The sequence below is a fragment of the Lathyrus oleraceus genome, chromosome 5 (genome assembly GCF_024323335.1).
Source record: "Lathyrus oleraceus cultivar Zhongwan6 chromosome 5, CAAS_Psat_ZW6_1.0, whole genome shotgun sequence".
NCBI classification, from domain to species: Eukaryota; Viridiplantae; Streptophyta; class Magnoliopsida; order Fabales; family Fabaceae; genus Lathyrus; species Lathyrus oleraceus.
In genome coordinates this window covers 29,479,825-29,507,058 of record NC_066583.1, presented here as the reverse complement: position 1 = coordinate 29,507,058, position 27,234 = coordinate 29,479,825, and the positions used below count along the sequence as shown (strand labels likewise).

Sequence of the window (27,234 nt, the reverse complement as noted above, 5' to 3'; positions counted from 1 at the left end):
TTGAGGATCATGGTCAAACAATCAAAAACAGAAGTGATATGAAGATTGGAAGTCAAGGAATGAACAAAATATTTTTAGGCATTTTTAATATTCAAAATAAACTTGAATTAAAATATTAAAGAAAGGTCAAACTTCAAAATCACTTCAAATCAACTTTGAAAAGTCCAAGTGATTTACCCTAAGTTCAACAAGGTCAAACAAAGTTTGACAATTTTTTTTAGCATTTTTAAAAGTCAGAAACTATTTTTAATCAATTAAAAATGAATAAAAATAACCTAATTGAACTAAAATCTCAAATAAATCTCAAATCAATTAATAAATTGATGAGAATATTTTTCATAGATCCATCATCATTCAAATAGGTTGAGAAAATATTTTTGTATTTTTTGAATATCAAAAACTATTTAAAATGAATTAAAAATGACCAGAAAAGAGAAAATTCACAAAAAATATCAAATGATGAAATAAAAAATATTAAAAATCATTTTAGAAACTAAAATTAAAAAGAGAAATAATGCAATTGGTCCCATATTTTTTGGATTAAAAATGAAAGAGTTATGAATTTTTGAAATAAAATGGAATTAAAGAAAATAAAATGGAAAATAAGAAAATCAGAAAAAAGGAGAGGCGTTGGATGGGATTTCATTAATTGACGTGGAGGATCAAATGCTCCACATGCGCGCGCTCACCATAGGCCTTAGTCAACTGAGTAACATGTGGAATTAAAAAAAGTCATTAGATCCAAGAGCCATGATTCAATCTGGAAATCATCATCAACGGCTAGGATTCAAACTGGCAAACGGACGGTGGTGTACACCACCGTCTTCTCCGGCGAGCATGGAGATTCCGGCCAGAGTTGCAGGTTCTAAAAACTTGATGAAACCAAGCGATCCTCATATCATTGGAAAGCTGGGGTGATGTGCATCACCCCTGTACCATTAGTTTCTCTTCTAGGTCTCTATAGTAAGAGAAATCAGAAGGAGAAAAATATGGTGTTCATGCTGAACTTCATGGATTTCAACAATTAAGCACTCAATGATGATGCCTCTATAGAGAGGACTTCAGACAACACAATAATAACAAGAAATAGGCAATGTATGATGAGATTCAAAGAGATCAAAGTTTTAGGTAAACCTCTAAAATGGAGAACTTAGGAGCACGAATTCTTGATGTTCAAGCTTGCAGTGTGATCTCTAGATGAAGTGGATGAAGGCTAAGGAACTTTAGATCTGAAATTTGAGAGAAAATTAAGATTGTTCCTTTAGTGAGAGGTTGGGGAATCAATTCAGCAGGGTTTCAGGCACCTTCAGGTTGAGTTTTGAAGTGAGCAATGCCTTCTATTTATAGATGGAGCTGATGCAAAGTCATGAAGAATTCGTGTGCATGAGAATTGGGTCCTCTATGCATGGGCCTGTACAGGCGCATGTGAGGCCCAAAACCTGGTGCAAATGGATGCTGAGCTTGTTTGGAGATGGTTTGGACGTGTGATTTGCAAGGCAATGGCTTGTGCATGAAGTTTCATCATGAATTGCATAATTGTGCCTAGAACTTCATCTCTTCGAAAATGTCAATTAGAAAATCCAAACATATGCATGTGGGTAATGGTTGGAAAGGTCTTGACATAAGGAATAAATGTTATGTTGGACAAAAACTCATTTGAAGTGTGGAAATTTATGAAAACAGGCCATGAAGTTCATAGTGCAAAACATGCCTTTGAGAATTTAGTCAAAATGGACCAACTTCAAGCCCTTCGTTTTTGATGATGCATGCCTCAAATGGAAAACCCTACAACATCAAAGTTGTAGATCTTTTCAAGAAAATCAATATGGACTTAAAGTTTGCATCATTTGGATTTTGGATGAAGAAGTTATGGGCACTTGACGTTGGACCTTTTTGCCTTTCAATGCATTTGGTCCAAAGTGACCTATAATGTTTTGCATTATCACATGTATTTATTTTGAGATTTTGAAATTTTGTTCAACATAACATTTGAATTAGACATCTTAAGCTTTCCAATTCATTTGATCCCACCTAAAAATCATAAAAACCGAATGAGTTATGTTCTTGGGAAGTTGACCCAAAATTAGGGTTTCAATCAAAATGACCTATAATGTCTTGGAATGGGAGATGACCTTCCAAGCTTCAAATAAATTTTTGGTGAACATGAAAGCTGTTCATATTGTCCTTAAGAACATTATTTCTTTTGGGATCATCTCCATTTTACCAACACATAAAAAGTTAGGTCTCAGTGCATTTCAAGATAGTCAGATGAATTGACTGGTCAACTTTTCAAGTTCACAACTCATACCTTGATGAATTGATGATTGAGGACACTCAAATAAGCTCAAATATGTATGGAATGATGAATTATAGAACTCCCCTTGATTGTATTTGACCATGGGCTGAGGTTGCTTTATTAGCAAGGCATTGTGGGTGATCAGATGAATTAGGGTTTCTTTGAGGAACAAACCTCAAACCCTTTGACTTGCTTTGATAAAAATGATGAATTGAGGTGCTAGGGAGACATATTTGATGGATGATAGCTTTGGGAACCATTACCATGCTTGCTTCCATCTCCTCTTGACCATATTAATGCACATAGGATCTTCTAGAAGCTTTTAGACCTTGTGATTGCTCAAGCTACAAACAAGAAAAGTTAGTGACATATTTTTGTTCTTTTGGCTAGTAAATAAAATGAGAAAAGCAATAATATATAATTCAAGCATGCTTGGTGATCTCAAAACACTCACAAAAGATCCCATCCAAAGGCAAAAGGAACCAAGATGCTTATGATCCTTGAGGCTATGCAAATGAAATGTTATGATGCCATGAGGGACCTTAGGGTCAAAATTGGGGTCTTACAGAAAGGTGTAGAGGAGTTAGTTCAGAAAGTTGTAAGGTGTGTATGGAAGAAGGAAAAAATGGTTTGTGTAGTTTGAATGCCAAAAATTGAGAGAGAGTGGAGGCGTTGACGTTTCCACCGTTTTGGTGAGTGAGGTTTTTTAAGGTTCTTCTTACTGTTGAAGAATTTCCTTGAAGAAGAAGAGGTTCACCTCTTTTCCCTTTTTCTAAAAGATCCATTGGAGGATTCTTTTATCCTCCCAAAAGTGGACACATGTTTTTTAAAAAATAAATGACAATCTAACCCCAAAAGTGGACACGTGTTTTTTAAAAAAGAAATGACAATCCAACCTTTTCCTCTCACTTTTTCCGCGTGAGGTATCCCACTTATTTTGCCAAAACGAAAAAAAAAGGTGAGTGGGATGAACATGATATATGACAATAGGGGTAACGTGTTGGAAAGGATCCAATGCAAGTAATATTTTTTTATTTTGAAATTTATAAGGGGTTTAGTAATTAACTTGAAAATAAAATTAACTCATTAAAATAAGTTTAATTTATATACTAATTATTTTTTAATATATATAAAAAATAAAAAGAAGAAGGATCGGACAGAAAATGTTTGAAACAGTAAAATCAATACACTAAAATAATCAGCGCGAAATAAATCTATTGGAAAAATACAATGTTTCTTTTAATTATAAAATAGTTCTTGACCGGTTAAATGATTCAGACGGATCAAAATGCAACTGAAAAAGTCGTCTAAAAATTTAACGAGCACACCAGGTTAAACTACGCGAACCGTAGATTAATAATATTGACGTCTGCAAGCTTGATTTCGAAAATTTTTACCCGCTGATTTTGCACGTACTTGAGGAATGATCTATCCAATTTGTCTGTATATTCGAGAATTTATTCCGACTGATATTTTAGGTATTATTCATGATGAAATGCATGTTATGCTATACAACTGATGCAAATTGAAAATAAAATCAAACTTACGAAAATTTTAAAAATGCCCGGATAAAGTTGGGGTATGACAGCTGCCCCTATTTAATTAACTTGAACTAGAAGGTAAGAATGACAACAATCTTCATACATTCTTGGTGGAAGATAATTAAATACGAAAATACCCGAATTTTGTCCTTTGAAGTACAATGAAGAAATGCAGAAAGAAAATGTAGTGAGAAACACGGTAAGAAAAGTTATTATAAGGTAAATGAAACAATCTAGACTCTGGAAATTGTCAGAACAGTATCTTGAATGACATAATCGAGATATTCCAACAATGGAATGATACCTCAATCGTATCTAAGATTTTCTGAGGATTAGCAGAACCGTGTCTTGAACTGAACGCACAAGACTTTCTGAGGATCAACGAAGCAGTATCTTACATGATATAATTGAGATATTCCATCAAGGGAATGATACCTCAATCGTGTCTAAGATTCTCCGAGGATACTAGAGCAGTACCTAAAAACAAATGAGATTCTTCATATCAATGAAGCAGTATCTCAAACAGAGAAATGAGATTCTTCATATCAATGAAACAATATCTCAAACAGAGAAATGAGATTCTTCAGATAAATGAAGCAGTATCTCAAACAGATAAATGAGATTCTTTAGATAAATGAAGAAGTATCTCGAACAGATAAATGAGATTCTTCAGATAAATGAAGCAGTATCTCAAACAGATGAATGCGACTCTTCAGATAAATGAAGCAATATCTCAAACAGCAAAATGAGATTCTTCAGATAAATGAAGCAGTATCTCAAATAGATAAATGAGATTCTTCAGATAAATAAAGCAATATATCAAACAGATAAACGAGATTCTTCGGATCAACGAAGCAACATCTTTAATGATATAATTAAGATATTCCAACATGGGGAATGATACCTTAATTGAATCTAAGACTCTTCGAGTTTACTAGAGCAGTATCTCTAAAAACAGATGAGACTCTTCAGATAAATGAAGCAGTATCTCAAACAGGTAAACGAGATTCTCTAAATCAACGAAGCAGCATCTTACATGATATAATTAAGATATTCCAACATGGGGAATGATACCTTAATCGAATTTAAGACTCTTTGAGGATACTAGAGCAGTATCTCTAAAAACAAACGAGACTCTTCAAATTAATGAAGCAGTATCTCAATCAGATAAATGAGATTCTTTGAATCAACGAAGCAGCATCTTACATGATATAATCAAGATATCCCAACAAGGGAATGATACCTGAGACAGCCTATGTCCCATTGGTGAAATTCTAAAATAAAATACAGAAAAATTAAGAAAAATTAAATTAAATAACAAGACTGAATTAATTAAAAGATACTACTTCACATATATATGCTTCAAATATGTTTTACATAAAGTTTGACACCGTTAAGACTAGTGGCCTTGCCACGTAGATAAAACTTAAAATAAAAGTACATGAAGAAAATCAAAAGAAAGCTTAACAGAAGGACCTCCTAAGTCCAACATGACTGACACTTATACTGACTATATATAATATTATGTACTAGTAACGATGTGATAAGCGTTTGACAAAACGCTAGCAACCTTCAGCCTTGACATTATCGTAATCTGTCACTCCATAGCCTTCCCTCCTAAAGGGTCTAGCTCGTCGCCTGATCGTCATAGATCAATCCAAAGATGCAAGACAAAAAGAATGCAGGGCTAAGATTTACGTACAAGTTTAAAAATGGGAATAGGATGTAAAATAGTAATATATATATATACGACAACCACAATTATTCAAACAAGCGTATCTTCATCCCATATTTACCCATACTCTATAAGTGTTTATTCTAATGCAACCCTGAACTATATGCTGACTCAGGCCACTAAACGCTGTCAAGGATACCTATCCCATTTACCAAGATCAGATATCACAAGACCACATGCCACCAACGTACTCCCAATTACCAAGAGCTACGCCACCTAACTTCACATGGAGTCCAGGTGTTATAAGTCGATCGTCCCTGAGGATTCAGGCCAAGACCCTCGTCTTGCCTAGCGTGCATAAATAATAATCCCCGTCGGGATTGTAGGCGATTGATCAACCTCGTACGTCCCATACCGCACGGCAGTGGACTTATACATTCCTCAATGCAGGTCTATATGATCACTCAACCATCTTGTAGCAACTCTCAACTATAAGTATTCAGTTAATATTTGGGAAATATCGTATTAACCTTTCAGGTCATAGTTATTATCTAATTACTTTGGTTGAGTGCCAAATCCATTAAATGTCTTATCTATTTCTCCTTGGCGTGATCCTTATCTCTATATAACTAGTTCATTTTATACAGTGAATAATGTATGGTTGACTTCCCAGGTAAGAGAGGTGGACCGTAAAGGACATGGTCGACCAAGTCTTATCCTTAGCCAGAACCCAACCGAATACAACTACTCAATGTATCCAACTTCACTTATTTCATTGGGGATCTAACACTTAATATCTAATCAAGATTGTTGTTTCTCTCCTTAATAGATCATTTTCTTAGTCTATCAATCACAATCATTCAAGTATAAATAAAATAAACAATTAGACAATTAATCAAACAATGTAAGCACAATACAACCTCAAATTGTCATAGATCATTCTTATGATAAATAATTAAGGTCGGCATAACCTCGCTTAGTGATTTGGGAAAATCATTATTCGAGAATAGACTCTCCTTACTTATTTATCCCTGGTAGGGCTTGGGTCACCACTACCCACATATATATATTAAGCTATTTTACGCTAACCGTCCTAACGTATACGAGACCTTGCCCCCACCTTTTGTTGTTGATCGTTGTTGAAAGTCCACGAGCGTTTTCTCTGATGTTTGCCCAAAACCTAATTTACGATAACCGTTGAATTGTACGAAATTTATAAAATAATTAGAATATAATTTACGGTTAAATAAACATAATCCCGTTACAAATTAAAATATTTATTTATTTAAAATATTTAATAATAACCTCCACTATATTTAAATCGTTATTAAATTCAAGTATAAATTAGACTATACTCCCGTTTGAATTTGTTTGTTTTAGAAAATTATCAAGAGTGTATTCCTAATAACATTTTAATTTTATAATAATACTTGGGCATTATAACAACTTAAAATGGTAAAACTTATCTTGAACTTTATAAGTTCAATATCTCAACGTCTTAACGGAAATTTAAATCAACATCTTAAAATAACCTTTATATAAATAAAATAATTAAAATAATTAAATTATAACGACTTACCGGTTACTTATGAAAATGATTTGAGCAGAACTTTGACGTATCAAACTCCTTTAAAACTTTAGAAGAACTTTGACCCCCAAAATAACTCTAAAAATTACAAACCGACACCGTGAAAACTTCGACAACTAAAACTAATATTTCTATATGAAGAAACTAGAGAAAGAAGGAAATGAAGAGGTAAGAAAGATGATTTGTGAATGAATGAAAATGGGATGAGAAAGACCCCTATTTATACTAGTTGTAAGATATTAAAATAATGTAAATTTATCTCCTTTTGCCCATGCTTTCTAACTTTTCAACTCTTGCTAGTAAATATGTCTTTGTCAAATATTTACAAGTCTTGCATGAATAGTTTTATAGGTGTTCTAATATGACTTTGTGAAAATAGTTGGTGAGAAATGTGTGAAAGTTTGATTTTTCTACTATTTCATGACATATGATCATGTAGAATATTAATAGTAAAATAAAATATATTTCTTTTATAAAATGAAAGGATAAGTATATAATAATAATAATAATAATAATAATAATAATAATAATAATAATAATATATAACAAGGGTAATTATTTAATACATTTATTAACTTAAGGTTATTTTATTTACTATTAGTTTGTAGAGTAAAATAGTGATATTCAAATCAAATAACATCAAATAATATAATAAAAATAATAATATGGATAATTAATTAACTTAATATTAAGTATTTAAATGACTAATTTCAAAGTTTAGTTTGTAAAATAAAACGATGATATTCAAATTGAATAATAATATTAATAATAAAATAAAGAGTAATTAGTTGATAAATTAATTATTATAGCGGCTAATTTCAATGTTTAGTTTGTAATAATTAGCGATGTTAAAGTCTCAATTATAATCATATATATTATTTAAGGTATGGAAAATTAGGATGTTACAATACCTTAATTGAATCTAAGACTCTTTAAGGATACTAGAGCAGTATCTCTAAGAACAAATGAGATTCTTCAAATAAATGAAGCAGTATCTCAAATATTCATCTGTTGGGGGAAATAGTTCAGAAAAGACTCTTTTTGGAGGAGATTTACTAGAAATGCTCTACAGGGGAAAAGCTCCTAAAAGACTTTTTAGGGTAACCTCTGCTTGGGGAGGAATGATAGCAAAGATGTTGGGGAATATTGTTATTAACCACAAAACTTGAAGAATGACTTGCTGGGAAATAATTCTACGAGCATGTGCAGGGTAGTAATTGAAGGAGAATAGCGGTCCAAAATGTAGCGGAATTTAAAAAGAAATCTCCTTTAGTGATCCTTACAAATGGGCATGATCAGTGATAGAATCGTTACCTCTTGTGGCGATTGAAACCTTTGATGCAGATCTACGGAGCGATCACGAACGTTGAATGGTGACAACGCCTCTACTCAGTCCACACGAACGGATTCCTTCAATCTCAATACTAGCTGCTACAAATGAAGGCTTTGAGTGTGTGTGTGTGTGTGTAAGAGAGAGAGAGAGAGAGAGAGAGAGAGAGAGAGAGAGAGAGAGAGAGACGAAATTACAACTGCACAAATGCTTATGCACAAAAGTTATATTTATAGAACCACTTGTGTGGGCTGCAAGCTAAAAAGCCCACTTAAGTGTATGTGGCCCATATCTTATGATATTCCAAAAATCACTTAAGCGTGTGGTACCTTACCATATTTTTTATTCTACTTAAGTACACCGTACCTTACGATGTTCTACAATTCACTTAAGTGCACTGTACCTTACGGTGTTCCTTAGTTACTTTATCTCTCATCAATCCATCCTTTTGTGTGTGACCCTGTAGGTTTTCTTGACATTAGCAATTATATTAAATCACGTATTTAACATAATAAACAGTGAGCGGTATCTAGCAACACATCACTGCTACCCAAGACACGAAAATGTCATGTGATCTGACAAATTCTTTTGTGATAATACTTATGTTACAATTACCCTTTTGCCCTTACATCTATATTGAACACAAGGCATAGACCGTGTCATCCTTGTCCAGTTCAATATTGGGCCCGTAGACATTTATCATGTTACGCAGGATGGGCAAATTCCATCTAGGTCACTCATGTCCCTCACGTATTTAACATAATAAACAGTGAGCGATATCTAGCAACACATCACTGCTACCCAAGACACGAAAATGTCATGTGATCTGACAAATTCTTTTGTGATAATACTTATGTTACAATTACCCTTTTTCCCTTACATCTATATTGAACACAAGGCATAGACCGTGTCATCCTTGTCCAGTTCAATATTGGGCCCGTAGACATTTATCATGTTACGCAGGATGGGAAAATTCCATCTAGGTCACTCATGTCCCTCAGCACGCTTCGTGGAGTACCCATCAACTGTCTTTATGGTCATCCAGTTACGGACAATATTTGATCAACAATAAGGCACTCGACTCTACATCTAGGGTCCATAGTGGTTTCAGGTTGAAAGGTGGTATACACCATTATCACCATGAGAATAACTTATGACACTTTGCATAACATTCTATATAGTATTCTCATAGCGGGTTAATCCAATATAAATATTACTCTTAATATTCATACCTATGTTTAAGACTTGATAACTCTTTATCCATGATCCATGAGATGTGATCATCAGTCTATATACATGATAGTCTTAATGCTTTAATGTTATCCCATTCCACAATAAAGTTCGACTACGAATATTTTAAGAATATTGTCCTTATGTTTAATGGGATCTCATGATTAAGTCACACTTGATACATTAAACAGATTAACTATTCTAGGGACTTTATTAAACAAACATAATAAAGAAAAAGCCTTTTATTATTAATAAATAATTCGATACAAGTACCAAAAGTATTGGCCTCTAGGGCTTACATCAATAATAACTCCATTGAACTAAATGAGGAAAGTCCAGGATACATATGAATGACCCTGGATCCTGATATTTTGGTGTGATTTTTGTATGATGTTCCACTTTGGGTGGCAATACCATGCATGGAATGATGCATGAGATATATGCAAGTATGCAATTGATGGGGATTCTTAGGAATTGCGTGTAGGAATGCAACTGATTTTTGATTTTGTATAAGGTTATGCATAAGTATGCTGATGATTGATATGATTGTGTTTGTGAATCTTCCTATTTGGCAGGAAAATAATGCATGAACTGATGCATGTGATGTATGTGGGAATGCAACTGGGTACTTGGATTTTCGTAGGGTTTTATTTTCGATAGAATATCAGTTGAAATAATTTTCGGATTTACAGGAAAACCGGTTGGATTAATTGATAGGTGTGCGTCAAATTAGTAGATGAAATTTTTTAAAATAAAGCTTGACAATATCAGTTTTATTAATCTACGTTTCACGTAGTTTAATCTGGTATGCTCGATTTATTTTTCGACTAATTTTTCGGCCACTTTTGATCAGCTCGAGCCTGTTTAATCGGTCAAAATTTATTTCAAAATTAAAAGAAACACTGTATTTTTCCAATAAGTTTATTTCGCACTGATCATTTTAAGGCATTCAGTTTAAATTTCCGGGCACTTTGACGCCCGACTTTTATTCGCTTTCCACCCTATTGTAATTAGTTAGGGTTTTTTTGGATATTCATTTTAATTTTATTCAAGGAAATTGGTTTTCTTTTTTTTTTATTTAGTAAATTTTTGTTTATATTAATTTCAAAAAAAGTGATATTTCGTACACCATCCCTATTTTTTTCCACAACAAGGACGCGCATTTTAATTTTATTTGAAGGAAAGGAATGTTAGAGAACCACTAACTTGCAATCCAAGCGTCCTTGTCAATGGTCTTTCTCTCGACATCTCATGGCACAGTTGGAGGAAGTGAGTGGAAAAACTCCTAATGACGGACATACATGTCCCACTCTTGAGGCTCTCTCTCTCAACAGCTTTCTCAAAAGGAAAAACACACAAAACCATTTTTTGGGATACTCCTCGGTCTCCACTCACAAAGTGACTCATACTCCCAACACTACCTCCACCACCACTGCTACAATTTGAGGCACCTGCATCATAAGATGTAACACCGCTTCAATATCACAAATCACCTTCAAATCTCCATTCCTTTTTTCATAAGCAAGAAAAGACGACATCTTTAGACTCCCTTCTCTCCTTCCGCGAGAACTCTCTAGCCAAAAACTACCGCCACCCCAAGAACATTAACGATACCGCGCTCATTTTTGGTCCCAACCATGACAAACTTTTCACCACCAAATATCTTCTGCTACATTTACAATCTTGCTGGCTTCTGTGGAGTTTCCTTTTAAAAGAATAAAATCCATTGTAGAGTAATCTAAGGTTTATGTTAGTGGAATCAAAGAGTGGTTAGGAAAATAAGTTTCAATTTCTTGGTGATCGACATAGACGATAGACCCCGTGCTTCCTCAAGATGTATATACAGGAGAAGCATTAGTCAAGACCCAAAGGATTCCTATTCATAAGCAGAAACAAGTTTGTGATTTGTCTTTGTCACGATCCCATTGAAATAGAGGAAGAAGAACCTTATTTTGGTTTACGCGGCAGTAGAAACAACTCAGTTTCATTGATGAATCATAGCTCATTCTCCATCGTGATTGTTACGAACTTTCAATGACAATAGCGATTTAGATTCGGTAACTTTCATTATTGGTTTTGCATTTTTGATTTTTCTTTTGTTTCTTTTATGGACTCACTTTAGTTGTTTGTCGTGTGCGACTTTGGATTTTAATTTGTGTGTGGTTACATTTGCGCCAATCGCGTTTTAACTTTGGAGGTGGCCATCATATTGTTCGATACATGAAGGGCTGCATTTTGACATTGTTTTGTTGGATCTCGGTTTTCTTTTGTTTCCATCTTGTATACCTGTTTACTAATTTCAGCTTTATTAGTAAATTTTGATCTATCTTTTTTTTTTTAAGTCACTTTTTGGGCTAAGGTGGTGACATGTATTAGGGTCCATGTAGTTTATTGTTTTTGACACCCTTTACTGTTTTAGTTCATGGCATATATATTTGGTCTTTCTTTCTTTTTCGAATTTTGATGTTTATTTTTTAGTGATTTTGTAAAAAAAAGGTTTTTTTTTCACACATTTTGTAAATCATGATTGAGTTACTATTGTTCACATTCATCGCGTTAAATCTAATTTTGAGTAGAGGATTCGACAATTTCATGTCGTGATGTCGCCAATATTGTTATCAATATATTGATAGTATTTCGCCGCGTTTTGACTAATCGCATACGACATTTCAACTATTGTCAATATGAGTAAACCGGCTTTGAGCACATTACGTTGGATTTTGGTTACTTCTCAATTTTCATTTCCCTTGCACGTCTTGGCGTTAGTTGACTTTGATTCACATCCTCGCATTCTGATTTTAATCCATGCAAGTCCCGAGTTTACTTCTTTCAATTTAATTTTTGAATGAGTTGCAAATTTGGTTTATGTTCGATATTTTCTTCACATGGCTTACTCTTGGGCCTTCTTACAATGAGACGGTTCTTTTGCACCTACACTCATGAATTGCTTATTCATTGATCAGTCCGATTTAATTCTTTTATTATTTTGAATCCCCATTCGAAAAAATGTACCCCCATTCCCATGACGTGTAATAATTTTACCGCTTTATTTCTTTATTTGCTTGATCGTTTAGCTAGTTACTAACACAAGAATAAAATCAATTTCTTTTTAAAGAGATTAAAATAAAGACTCGATCCAACGTCGAGTATTTTCTCAATAAACAAATCCATCCATTTCTATTCATCCATTTCTATTCCATTTCTTTCAAACTATGTCATTCAAATCTTTCTCATTCGCTCATCAAATGCTTGATCCAACGTCAAGCCATTTTCACAATAAAAACTCAAAAATACTTAATTCCTATTTAACACTTTTAAATAAAAGTGGAAGTGGAACATGGTGGATACCAGACACTCATGAGACTAGGATTCGAGATGGATATCTCGCCTATCTTAGCTCTCGCCATCATCCAAAATTGTCAATGCGGTTTCTTCAAACCCTTTCTCAATCAAATTCAAAAACACTTAATTATTATTAAATACTTTTGCAAATAAGATGGAAATGGAACATGGTGGATACCATGCACTCCTCAGACTAGGATTCGAGATGGATATCTTGCCCATCCAAGTTCTCGCCATTACTCAAAACACATTCAAACTAATCAAACTCTTGTTCTCGCCACCGTGCGATCGATCCTTTAAACCCTTTTCTCAAACGAAAGGTATTTTGTTTCAAGACGATGCAAAGCAATGTTTCGTCCACTTGAATGTATGAGTAAGCTTGCGACGTTGCCCGCGAATATTGATTTGCAAATCCATTCAGCCGTGATGCGAACGTCCCCTTCTCCACTTGTTTTGGGTAGTCCAACAATGTTTTCGTTGATTGACACAAAGTAGATTTCGCTAAAATTGACCAACAAACAAACATTTCCTACCTAGAACTACGTAAGCCTTGAGTTCTCTATTGCACCCAGAGATACGTAGGAGCAGGATTCGTAAATCTTGTCAGGAGCGTTAATAAAAAAACTTAGGTTTAGTCTCCTTCGTCGAAAGTCCAAAAACCTTCTTCTCTTTTCTATTCTTTCTTTCCCACCTAATAACTTGAAAAGCCTAACATTTTAAACTAACACTAACACACACAACTAACCTAACGGTTCCCGTTGAGTACAACGGATGTGACGGGTGTTAATACCTTCCCCTTACGTAATCGACTCCTGAACCCTGATTTGGTTGCGACGACCATAATCATTGTCGTTCTTTCTTAGGTTTTATCGATATTTCCCCTTTCCTTTTAGGAATAAATAAAGTTCGTGTTCTCATTTTTTTTCGAGGTACGACACCTCCGAACTTTACTCCCCAGGTTGCTAATGGGAACGCTTTTGTGCCATATCAATTGTTCGATGTTCATCCTGCCAATGGGAATTCTATTACCCATCCTTGGGGCATGAACACTCACTCTCCTCAAATGGTTAATGTTTACAACCGTGAGATCAACCCAGAACAGAATCTTCAAACTTCTGCACCAGTAATTGTTGAGACTCCTAATGATAACAAAGATGAGTACATAGGTCCTACCCCTCATTTTCATCTTCCTCCTCGAGTTACTCAACCCACTGTTCAGAATTTGAATCAAGGTATTCAGATACCTCCTCCTTATCCTGGGGTATCTTCTGTTATTGCACCTCCATTTGTGTATCCTGGGGCACCCTACGCTCCGTATTAGGGCCAGTATGGTCAAATTGTTGGTCAGATGGTTAATCCGGGATTGATGTATCCTCAAGGTATCTCCAATTTGCTTCTCCTCTAGATATTGCTCAGGAAGCTCCTCAGGGTGTTCAACTTCCCAATCATCAAGTCAATCCTCATCCTTCGAATCAGATTGCTTTTGGTTCATATTAGAATATACAAGCAAACTATTGATTGATAGATGAAAGGATCAGAGCCATTGAAGGCTTCTCTGCTTATGGTATGGATACTAAGGACTTATGCCTAATTCCTAATGTGGTGCTTCCACCTAAGTTCAAAGCACCAGACCTACCAAAATACAAGGGTTTAAGTTGTCCAAGAAGTCATATCATCATGTATTGTAGGAAGATGGCATCCTACATTGATACTGATGATATCCTCATCCATTGCTTCCAAGACAACTTATCTAGGGCATCCTTAGATTGGTATATGGGCCTGGAATGCAATAAGATCAGATATTGGAAGGACTTGTCTGAAGCCTTTCTCGAGCAATACAAATATAACCTGGACATGGCTCCCACCAGGTTACAACTACAAAATCAAGCTTGCAAACATGGTGAAACATTTAAAGAATACGCTTAGAGGCGGCGTGAGGTGGCTTCTAGAGTTAAACCCGCATTGACAAATGCTGAATTAGTTGATATCTTCATGAGCACACTCCAAGGATTGTACTATGAGAAGATGGTTGGTAGCTCATCGTCCAACTTTGCCGACATAGTAACCATTGGAGAACGTATCGAGAATGGGATGAAAACATGAAAGATTGCTAGTATTTATAGCCAGAAAGTGGTCAAGAAATCTCAGGTTTTGCTAAGAATAAAGAGACTGAGGCAAGTGCTGTGATAGAAAATGTCTACCCTCAAGTTCAGGCACCTATGGCTCTTGTGCCATACTACCCTTATATGTACATTGCTACTGCTCAATATCAGCAACCCGCATACCAACCACAGTATCAGCATCCTTCACAGGCTCCGGCTCCTCAGAATCGACGACCTCCACAAAATAACAAAAGACAAAATCAAGGTCAGGGCATAAGTTATGATAGAAAGCGTCTGCAACATGACCAAATCCTTATATCACACCCTCAGTTGCTGTTGTATCTTGTCCAGTAAGGGGCAATTGTGCCAAAGGAGATTCCGCCTGCAACTCCTCCCTACAATCACAAGCATAATTCTAATGCATCTTGTGCATTCCATGTCAGATACATAGGGCATTCTATAGAGGATTGATTGGTCCTTAAGGCCAGGGTGCAAGAGTTGATTGATCAGAAGGTTTTGTCCTTCTCTAAGGCGGAACCCAATGTCATAACCAACCTGTTTCCAGACCACTGTGTACAAATAGTGAATGCAGTTAATGGTGAAGATTGCTCAGATTCAATTGCTTCTTCAGAGGAGTATCAAGGCTAGAAATATCATATTGATTCAATCATGTCTCATTTGTAATCTTTTCTTGTTTGTTATATGTAGTTCATTTGTAAAACTTGTATGGTTTTCAGATGATAATAATAATGAAATAAACGTGCATGTTTTGCTTAAATCCATTCATGTTCACTCATATTTTATTTATCAGTATCAAACTGTTTGTCAAATAAAATCAAAAGAGAATGATGCAAATTAAAATGCACAAGATCGTCGCCTGTATGCTTTTGAATATGACCATATTGATGATGTAAGGCATTGTTCAATCCCTAAACACCAGAGATATAAGGAAGTTAATCCCTAGTCAACCCCTTTGGGCCTTGATGTAGGAGTTTCTTTCTTTAACACATAAAACCCTCATGTTTAACCAGGGGCAGGGTAGTCTTCAGTTAGTTTAGACTTGGATTCGAATTTCAGAAGGAGAATATCTCATCCAGTGATCAATCATATCATATCCCTCTCAAGAGGATGAAATCACAAATTCAAAATGGTTATCCCTTATCCATAAAAGGAGTGAGATAGTCATGACCCATGCAATGAATCAAACAAGAAGATATTACAGGATTTGCTCAAATAAAAAAGATGAAATAAAAAAAATCAAAAGCAAATGAAAAACATGCTAAGTCAAAAGCTTGAAAATAGGATTGACTTAGGCAAAAGTTAGGGCATCCCGGTGGGCTGCAGACCCAAAGGTGGGGTAGAGGCAGGTTACACAGGTACAAGCCCTCTCCATGTTTCAGACATAATTTATAGGTGTGACAACATATGTCGAGCTTGAAGTAGGTGTCGGAGAATCACGTCTGGATGATCCCATATCCTAGCCCAAAATTCCCACCTCCCTCTATATGAGCATCTGGCTTAACTATTGCATAAATTATCATCATGTATAAATCACGTTGCTTCACTCATGCATATCATTCACCTAGCATGGCATGAAGCCGTGTGTGCAAATCAGAGAAATCAAAGCCCAGTGTTTTATTGACATCTTCCAATTCCAAACCTGCCTGATACCTTTTAAAACCAACTGGTTTGACACTCCCTCTAAATCCAACTTGCTTGGCATCTTTTAAAGCTCAATTTGATTAGTACCTTTCTTCCAACCTCCATGGTTGTTGATCCTTTTTTCAATCTTCAGGATTGATAAACCTTTTTCCAACCTCTAGGGTTGATGTTCCTTTGTTTCCAGCCTTTATGGTTGTCGATTTTTTTTCCAACCTTTATGGTTGTCGAATATTTTTGCGACCTTTGGGCTTGATGTTTATCTTGTTTCCAACCTTTAGGGTTGATGAACCTTTTTCAGGATTGATAATCTTGTTTCCAACCTTCAGGGTTGATGATCCTCTTTTTCCAACCTTCATGGTTGTTGAATCTCCTTCCAACCATCATGGTTGTTGAATCTTTTTCCGATCTCCATGGTTGATGAACCTATTTCAATCTTCAAGATTGATAACCTTTTTCCAATCTTTGGGGTTGATGATCTTTGTTTCTAACATTCTAGGTTGTCAAATCTTTTTCCCACCATTAGGGTGATTGATAAATATTTTTTCCAACCTTCAAGGTTGATTTTCTTTTTTAAAAACCTATGTGGTGGACTCTGTTTCCAGTTTTTGAACTGATGATTCATTTTCGAAACTCCTTGTTTACAAGGATATTCCAGAACTTTCATATTTAAACTTTTATGGGCTCCCTGATTAGCATACATGGCCTCATAAAATGACAAACGATACAATATAGCATGCATATCATGACTTGCATTTGCCATTAACATCCCCACTGTACATCAAAAATAATTCCTTGCAGATGAACCCATAAGAGCCAAGTTGTCATCTTTATATCCCATATAACCGTCTTCAACGGGCAAATTTTCGGATACTTCAGTATTTAATCCACTCATACCTTGAAAACCCAAAAATCTCCTGCAATTCGATCATTCAGGTCTAAGCTGTCGTACCCCAAAATTTTCCCTACCTTTTTAATCTTTTCATTCAACCTTTAACTTGAGATTCATCTGCACATAGTCATTTATATGCATTCAGGCTGACATTGGTCACTCTATAGATTCAAAGCTGGTGTTTGATTCAAACTAGGACTTTGTTTAAGGATTGGAGGATTGCTCATTATATGGAATTCAAACCATACTTTCATGCTCTCTTAGATCTCGATTTATGGAGTTTATGTCACGAAATTCATTTATGGATTCAAAACCCTAGTTCTTGACTTTGGGTATTCATTCTGCCTTAAGTATGTATAAAACCCTAATTCGCTGGGGAATAGGCTCTTGGCTTACATGTCTTCTTGCTTGGGATGTCAAGACAACCATCTATTTGGTGATTTCAAGATTCATAGATCTTGGGTTCATGTTCACATTAGTGCATTGGCCTTTTGGGTCCTTGATTTGTCATTTGGTTAAGGGTTTAATCTTTTCCCATTTGTATGGTGCCTTTAAAAGCATTATTCCTTGGTCTCTGATTCAGTCTTTAGTGCATTGGTTACTAACCCATTTTTACACAAGAAAACCCTAGTTTCTAGCTTACAGTTGACTTTGGTCAAATTTTGACTTTTTGGTCAACTAGTTGACCAAAGTCAACCATCCATTCCCAAAGTCCATATTGTCTCGACTTTGGTAACCCTGATAATTATTTATGCCCATTGTCGCAACCTGAAAAATACAGTGTGCGAAAAAACAACCGGCGAAAGAAAATGACAGAAGAGTCGCCACCGTGCGTTATTTATCCCAAAGGAGGGAAAGGAAACGCTCGAAGTAAACCTGAAAAGAGGAAAGGAAAAGACAAGGTCTCGCAACCAAATCTTGGGTTCGGGAGTCGGTTATGCGAAGGGAAGGTATTAACACCCCTACGCATCTGTAGTACTCTACGGGATCCACTTTTGTAGTTCTTGTCTAAAGGGTGTGAGTTTATCTTGTGTTGTTTACTAAAAAAGGGGGTTAACCACTGCATACGTATCTCATCTGAATATGAGAATCAGAGTCTTCGTAGCTCGGCTGACCTAGGGGTTGGGGGATGTGTGCTCGCTAAGACATCACGTCTTATGCCTACGTATCTCATCTGGAATGAGAATCAGAGCAAGCCGTAGTTCGGCTAACTACGGGGTTATGGATTGGGTTTTGGACGAACGACGTTACTACGCAATCTATCGGATGCTCGACCTTTGGAGACTTACTCGCCTGTAGTAGATGGAGTAAACGTGTGTTTAGGAGAAGAAAAATCAATGAAGGGTTAGGGTTTGGGATGCTCATGCAAAAAGGCAGTCCTTGACGAAGGAACCTGTAAAAAATAATAAACACACAAAAACATTGCCTCCTATCGAGGTCTTCCAGCTAGGAAAGCAGTAAAATGCGGGAAAAATGTAAAAGTACCACGCGGATAAAGATCCGAAGTAACAACAATTAGAGGAATGGGAAACCCTGAGATCCTTTCCAGCTAAACACCATCAAAGAAAGTGAGTCAGTACAGGTAATCGGAATGAAACCTCCAAGCGGTATCCCATAAATAAAGTGGAACACCAGGCAAACCATCTCTGCAAGAGTCATATGAGCCCTCACAAAACAAAACTCAACAAACAGGTTAGAGAAACAAAATAGGGTAACCGAGAGTTGCCCCCAAATCAAAATGTAACCACATGAATCATGCCCTTTCAATTCACAAAAAGCTCAAAAAAAGCAACCAAGGGTAGGAGGCCTAAACCTCTGGTCAAACACATGCATCAAAAGGGTATCAAATTCATCCATAATACCTCATACATTCAGATGATTCAAATTAAGAGCATAAAATTATGGGAATAAGGTAAATCTGATTGGAGAGATCGATTAAACTCGAATTGCCCAGTTGGGTTTGCAAACCAATGTTAGGGTTTGCTTGAGCTGAAAGTGTGTGAGTCAGAATGAACCTTTCAGAGTTTCCTGGAGGTTGCTCTGAACTCTGTTAGCTCTTCTCTCACTATCTTTTTCCCCAGGGTTCTTCTCTCACTATCTTTTTCCCAGACAGGGTAATAGGAATAGAATTGTTTTTTGTTTCACTGAAACTCTGAATTTATAACCTGATTTTTGTGGACCTGTGGGCTCAAATGAGAGAGGTCCAAGTCCAAGATATTTTATTTTATTTTTTTATTTTTTTATTTTTTATTTTTTAAAACACGTGGGATTCGCCTAGCGAGCATGACAGCTCATGAACAAACCTTTGCTCCTTCAAGATTAACGTTTTGACTGACGAATAGACCCCTGTTGGAAGTAACTCAAGTCTTTCCCTTATGTTGACTGATCATCTAAATAGAGCCCACAAAGTGTCCTGGGTGATGTTCAAGCTTCTTGGATCCGATTCCGATTGCCATGATGAAATGCAAATGCTAAATGACCTAAAAATGAATGCATGCATGAGGTGTAAAGCGTATGCTTCCAGGAAAAATGAAGGGTAAATTTTGGGGTATTACAGCTGCCCCTATTCAATCAACTGGAGACTTAGAAAGAAGATAGCAACGGCTTTCGTGCTTTCGAGGTATCAAGGGATTGAATACAATAAAAGCCCGAAAATTTGCACTGAAGTGAAGTGAAGTAACAATGCCTGTCATAATCGGCAAAGAGGTGGTCTTGAAAGAAGAATCCGTCTGGTACGGTGAGAGTCAGTCTGAATACCGAAAAAGAATGTTAACCTGGATACCAAAATAAATGGTAACACAGAAATAACCATGGCCTGAATGCTGCTCATCAGTCTGAATACTGGAAATGACTTCAATCTGAACATCGGGAGATATGAGATTATTAATATCGGTCTGAACACCGAGAGGCTGGCCTGAATGCCACAAGTTGCGTCAACCTGAACGTCGGAAACTTCTTTGATCTGAACATCAGGAAAATTGGCCTGGATGCCATAAGTTACATCGATCTAAACGTCGGAAACTTCTTCGATCTGAACATCGGAAAACTGGCCTGAACTCCACAAGTTGCATCCACCTGAACGTTGGAAACTTCTTTGATCTGAACATCGGAAAACTGGCCTGAACGCCACAAGTTGCATCGACCTGAACGTCGGAAACTTCTTCAATCTGAACATCGGAAAACTGGCCTGAACGCCATAAGTTGCATCGACCTGAACGTCGGAAACTTCTTCAATCTGAACATCGGAAAATTGGCCTGAATGCCATAAGTTGCATCGACCTGAATGTCGGAAAACTGGCCTGAACGCCACTTCGGTCTGAATACCGGAAACTTCATGCCTGTCAGCATCGGCAGAAATAGGGAACGATAATAGAGGCGGTGCATGGGCCAATGACACTTGTTGGGGATAACAAAGGTAAGTCATGAACAATCTTCAGTCTGAGTACTGGAAACAACTTCTGGCTTATCACTTGGGATACCGAGAATGTTTTATGCTTACATGCGTATGTTTGAATTTTTCAATGGCGTAATGCTCCATGAAAATGGAAATGCTACGCGATTTGGGAGGATGCAATGCAATATGATTCTACATGCAGGGATGCGAAATGCTGGGTAGAATGCCAAGCTGAGGCAAGGGGATCTGCTGGGGAAATGATCACCATCTTCTGGACCCTAGCAAGGCTGCTGGAGATGCACAACACAAAGAATTCTGTGGGGAAATGACCCGCCACACGGTGTTCTAGCAATGACGAAATACCGAGATTCTGACTGGGGAGAGAACGACACTGAAAACCTGTTGTTGGGGAAAGCGATAGTGGTTCTGGCAACCACGATCTGCGAGAGATGACTCAGCAGGGGAAGCAAACACCGATACGGTACCGAAGTTCTGCTTCAAGGAAAGAAACCATGGATCTGGCATTGGGATTATCGATCTGGCCTCGAACTCTGAGGAGCAGCCGCTTCTGTTGGGAAGATATAGTCTGGCACTGTCAACTCCGCTGGGGGTATATAGTCTGACACTATCAACTGTACTGGGGAGTGTATAATCTGAAACCACCGCTTGGGGGAGAGGTACAGTGGTGAGAACCTGTTGGGGATTGAAGAATCCAACGCTCTGATCAGCTCTGTAGGGATAAGATACCGAATTCGTCTGTTGGTGGAAAACATACACGATCATCTGCAGGGGATTTTAAGGAAATGCCCCGAGGGTACCTGTTCTGAATAGACGATCCAAAGTACTTAAAATTTACAGCAATTTTAAATGTTTATTAAGCATGTACCTATAAAGCTCTTATGTGTCATGATGCAATGTTTATCAAAAAATTCGGACGCCATTTTTGCAAACAAAACAGAAAAATGAAAATGAAAACAAAGATATACTGAATAACATGATTTTATTGATTGAACGGCCTCTGAATAGGCATTTACATCAGGAAGCAATCCCTGGAAAGAGGTAATCGCACAACAGATAAAAAAAGACATTAATCTAATGGCAATGTGAAATGGATTTCTATTGGGTTCAAATTCTGCTATGACTTGCTCGTCTTCAAGATCCTCCAGATGATCAGCTTTCTGAAAGAGTGATTGGACTGTTTCCTATCCTTCAAAAGTTTCCAGTCATTGACACGAGATGAGATTCAGAACTACTCAGAATGCAGTCATTCGCTTAATCCCTAACTGTTGCCTGGATCGCCCTTTTCGGGTTTTCAATCCACCGGGATACCCATTTTTGCCTAAGTTGCCTCTTCAGGTTTTCAACTTACCGGGTGTACAATCTTTTCACTTTTAATCCCTAATTTTTGCTCGAACCTCTTTCATTTTCTTGGTTCGCCGGGATGCCCATTTTTGCCTGGACTACTCTTTTTATTGTCCAGCGGGTCTATTTCATGCGAAGTATTTTTTAACTGCGTCTGAGTTCACCGGGGAAGTGAAGTTTTCACCATCCATCGTTGCAAGCATTAAGGCCCCACCATCAAAGGATCCTTTTCAACACCAAATCTCCGACCTGGAAGCATCGAGGACGCACTTTCTGATCAAAGGCTCTCTTCATCCGACTCTGATACAACTGCCCATGACAAATGGCTGCCATTCGCTTCTCTTCGATAAGACTCAACTCATTGAATCTTGTCCGAATCCATTCAGCTTCGTCTAACTTGACATCCAACAGGACTCTTAGAGAAGGAATCTCCACTTCAACAGGTAGGTCTGCTTCCATACCATACACAAGGGAGTAAGGGGTTGCCCCGGTCGATGTACGTACTGAAGTACGGTACCCATGCAAGGCGAAGGGTAGCATCTCATGCCAATCTCTGTACGTAACGACCATCTTCTGCACAATCTTTTTTATGTTCTTATTTGTCGCCTCAACAACACCGTTCATCTTAGGGCGGTAAGGGGAAGAATTGTGATGCTGAATGTTGAAGTTCTGGCACAACTCCTTCATCATTTTGTTGTTGAGATTAGAACCATTATCAGTAATGATTCTTTCGGGAATCCCATAGCGACAAATGATTTCTTTCTTAATGAATCAGGCAACCACATGTCTGGTGACATTCGCGAATGATGCTGCTTCGACCCACTTGGTGAAATAGTCGATGGCAACAAGGATGAAGTGATGCCCATTGGAGGCAGTCGGCTCAATCTTTCCAATCATATCGATGCCCCATATAGCAAAAGGCCACGGAGAAGACATCACATTCAAAGGATTCGGCGGCACATGCACCTTATCAGCATAAATCTGGCATTTATGGAACTTCCGAGCATATTTGAAACAATCAGATTCCATGGTCATCCAGTAATAACCTGCTCTCAATAATTTCTTAGCCATTGCATGTCCGCTGGCATGAGTACCGAAGGAGCCTTCATGAACTTCCTGCATTAACATGTCTGCTTCGTGTCTATCCACGCATCTGAGCAAAACCATGTCGAAGTTCCTCTTATACAACACATCGTCTTTGTTCAAGAAGAAACTGCCTGCCAATCTTCTCAAAGTCTTTCTATCATTGTTGGATGCCCCTGTAGGGTACTCTTGATTCTTCAGAAAGCACTTGATGTCGTGATACCAGGGCTTGTCATCAACTACCAGTTCAGCAGCAAACACATACGCGGCCCTGTCGAGGCGCATCACATCGATCCTGGGAGCGTGGTTCCACCGAATCTCGTTGATCATGGAGGATAGAGTAGCAAGAGCATCTGCCATCTGGTTCTCATCACGAGGTATATGGTACAACTTTATTATTGTGAAGAAAGTCAACAGTCTTCTCGTGTAATCTCTGTAGGGGACCAGAGTAGGCTGGAGAGTGTTCCAATCACCATTCACTTGATTGATTACCAGAGCTGAATCTTCGAAGATGTCCAAAGTCTTGATTATCAAATCAATGGCTTGCTCAATACCCAAGATACAGGCTTCATACTCAGCTTCATTATTGGTGCACTCGAAAGTCAGACGAGCGGTGAAAGGCATGTGGGCACCTTTCGGAGTTGTAATGACAGCACCAATTCCACTTCCTCTGGCGTTGACGGCCCCATCAAACATTAAAGTCCACTTTTCGTCTTATTCAGGTCCCTCTTCAACAACTGGCTCTTCACAGTCTTTCATCTTGAGGAACATGATGTCTTCATCTGGAAAATCAAACTTCATCGGCTCATAATCTTCAACCGGCTGTTGAGCAAGATAGTCTGACAGAATACTCCCCTTGATGGCTTTCTGGGAAGTATACTGGATGTCGTACTCTGTCAGTACCATTTGCCAACGAGCAACTCTTCCGGTGAGAGCTGGCTTCTCAAATATATACTTGACTGGATCCATTTTGGAGATCAGTAAGGTTGTGTGAGACAACATGTATTGTCTCAATCGCTTCGCAGCCCATGCAAGTGCACAACATGTTTTTTCAAGCATTGAGTATCTCGACTCGCAATCTGTGAATTTCTTACTCAGGTAGTAAATGACATGCTCTTTCCTACCTGTCTCGTCGTGTTGACCGAGAACACAACCCATGGAATTGTCCAGTACTGTCAAATACATAATCAGCGGTCTTCTAGGACCGGAGGCACAAGGATACGAGGATTCTGTAAATACTCTTTTATCTTCTCGAACGCCCTTTGACAATCATCATTCCACCTAATAGCCTGATCTTTTCTCAACAATTTGAATAGTGGCTCACACGTGGCTGTTAGGTGAGAGATGAACCTTGCAATGTAGTTCAACCTCCCTAAGAAACCACAAACTTGTTTCTCTGTTCTTGGCTCAGGCATTTCCTGTATCGCTTTCACTTTGGCTGGATCCACCTCAATCCCTTTTCCGCTAACAACAAAACCCAGTAGTTTTCCAGATCTCGCCCCAAAAGTACACTTGTTCGGATTAAGCCTCAGGTTGAATTTCCTCAAACGCTCAAACAGTTTCTGCAAATTCACCAAATGTTCTTCTTCTGTCTGAGATTTGGCAATCATATCATTAACATAAACCTCGATTTCATGATGAATCATATCATGGAAAAGAGTCACCATCGCTCGCTGATATGTTGCTCCGGCATTTTTCATACCAAACGGCATCACCTTGTAGCAGAAGGTGCCCCATGGGGTTATGAATGTTGTCTTCTCCATATCTTCTGGTGCCATCTTAATTTGATTATAGCCAGAAAAACCATCCATGAAGGAGAATACTGAGAACTGAGCCGTGTTATCCACCAAAACGTCAATGTGAGGTAAGGGGAAATCATCTTTAGGACTAGCCCTGTTCAGATCCCGGTAGTCAACACACATCTGTACCTTTCCATCCTTATTAGGTACCGGAACGATATTTGCAACCCATGGCGGATAATTTGTAACCGCTAGAAACCCTACATCCAACTGTTTTTGCACTTCTTCCTTTATCTTGACAGCCATCTCTGGTCTTGTTCTTCTGAGCTTCTACTTGACCGGAGGACAACCTTCTTTGAGCGGCAAGCGATGTACCATAATGTTTGTGTCAAGCCCTGGCATGTCCTGATAAGACCAAGCAAAGATATCAACATACTCTTGCAGCAATTCAATCAACCCCTTCTTCACATTGTCTTCCAAAGCAGCCCCTATCTTGATTTCTCTCTTGGCGTCCTCGGTGCCGAGATTAATCACTTCAACAGACTCTTGATACGGTTGAATGACCCTTTCCTCTTGTTTTAATAACCTGGTAAGTTCTTCAGGGAGTTCACAGTCTTCATCACCCTCTTCTTCAGCTTGAAAGTTTGGATTTTCAAAGTCGAAGCGAGCCATAGCAGAACCGTTATCAATAGGATCCGGTGATGTGCATCTCCATGAGTGATGGTATGTGCTTATGAGTGTGAAAAAAAAAGAAAAAAAAGTGGAAACTAAACCAAACATTGCCTTTTTATTTTGAAAAACTGCAAAAATAGAAAGACAGGGAACAAAATATTTGAATGCAAAAAGACGTCCTTTATTTATGATAAAAAATGCAAGTGTCACATAGATGAGCCCTACAATGAGTCATTACACCCTGGCGGAACGTAAGACTTGGATATGCATGAATAAACAAAGAAAATTACTCCTCCAGACAAGTGGCTTGGACAATCTCCTCAGAAGACCAATTGTTGAGAACTTCACCCGGGATCCTCGGACGCACCCAGTTATCGATGTCGCAATCACTATCCCCATCTTCATTGTTGACCGCGGAGACTAATTTGACTCCTCCTTCAACCATTTTAACATTGGCTCCACCATGCTGGGGCATGGGATTGTTGACGACATTAGGAGCTGGTGCAAAGTTAACGGCCTTTTGTCGCATTACGCGAAAAACCGTCGGAAAAAAAGAAACAGAGCCGCCACCGTGCGTTATTTATCCCAAAAGGAGGGAAAGGAAACGCTCGAAGTAAACCTGGGAAGGACATGGTCTCGCGACCAGAGATTGATAGGATCGGAAGTCGGTTATGCAAAGGGAAGGTATTTGCACCCCTACGCATCCGTCGTACTCGACGGGATCCACGCTCACAAAGAATAGAAGAAAGGTTGCCAAATAACTGCTCAGACACTGCACACACGATGGAAGGAAACACAGATGAGAGACGGAGGAAACGGACTCGGCAGGATATCGCATCCTGGGCCTATAGTCTGTCAGACATAGACATCAGAGTCGACGTAGTTCGGGGACAGGGGAAATGTGCTCGCTACGATATCGCATCCTATGCATACGTATCTTCTCTAACCAGAGAAGAATCAGAGCACCCGTAGCTCGGCTAACGCACGCCAAACAAAACACAAACAGGAAACCGACTGCCAATCGCTGGGCTTACGTCAGACTCCAAACAAACCACACACACCGGAAACCGACTGCCAATCGCTGGACTTACGTCAGACTCCGAATAAGCAAACACCCACAGGAAACCGAATGCCAATCGCTGGACTTACATCGGACTCCACACACACAAGAGGGTTGAAAAAGAAAAAGGGCGCCCGAAGAGATCTGCTCATCTCCTGCCTACGTACCTCATCTGGTATGAGGATCAGGGCGACGTAGTTCCCCTTAATAGGGAAAGAACTTCTATCCTAACCAGAGACTAGGGAGATAACAAGCTACTAGGGAGACTA

The 27,234-nt window shown here is 38.0% G+C and overlaps 1 long non-coding RNA gene across 1 annotated transcript; it reads right to left on the bottom strand.

Moving 5' to 3' along the window:
- Positions 1-5,165: 5,165 nt before the first annotated feature.
- LOC127086123 (uncharacterized) lies at positions 5,166-7,212 on the bottom strand. The gene is made up of 3 exons (XR_007789400.1): positions 7,092-7,212; positions 6,633-6,692; positions 5,166-5,475 (listed from the first exon to the last, which is right to left on the bottom strand). It is a non-coding gene; the product is annotated as an uncharacterized LOC127086123 (long non-coding RNA).
- Between the last annotated feature and the right edge of the window lie 20,022 nt (positions 7,213-27,234).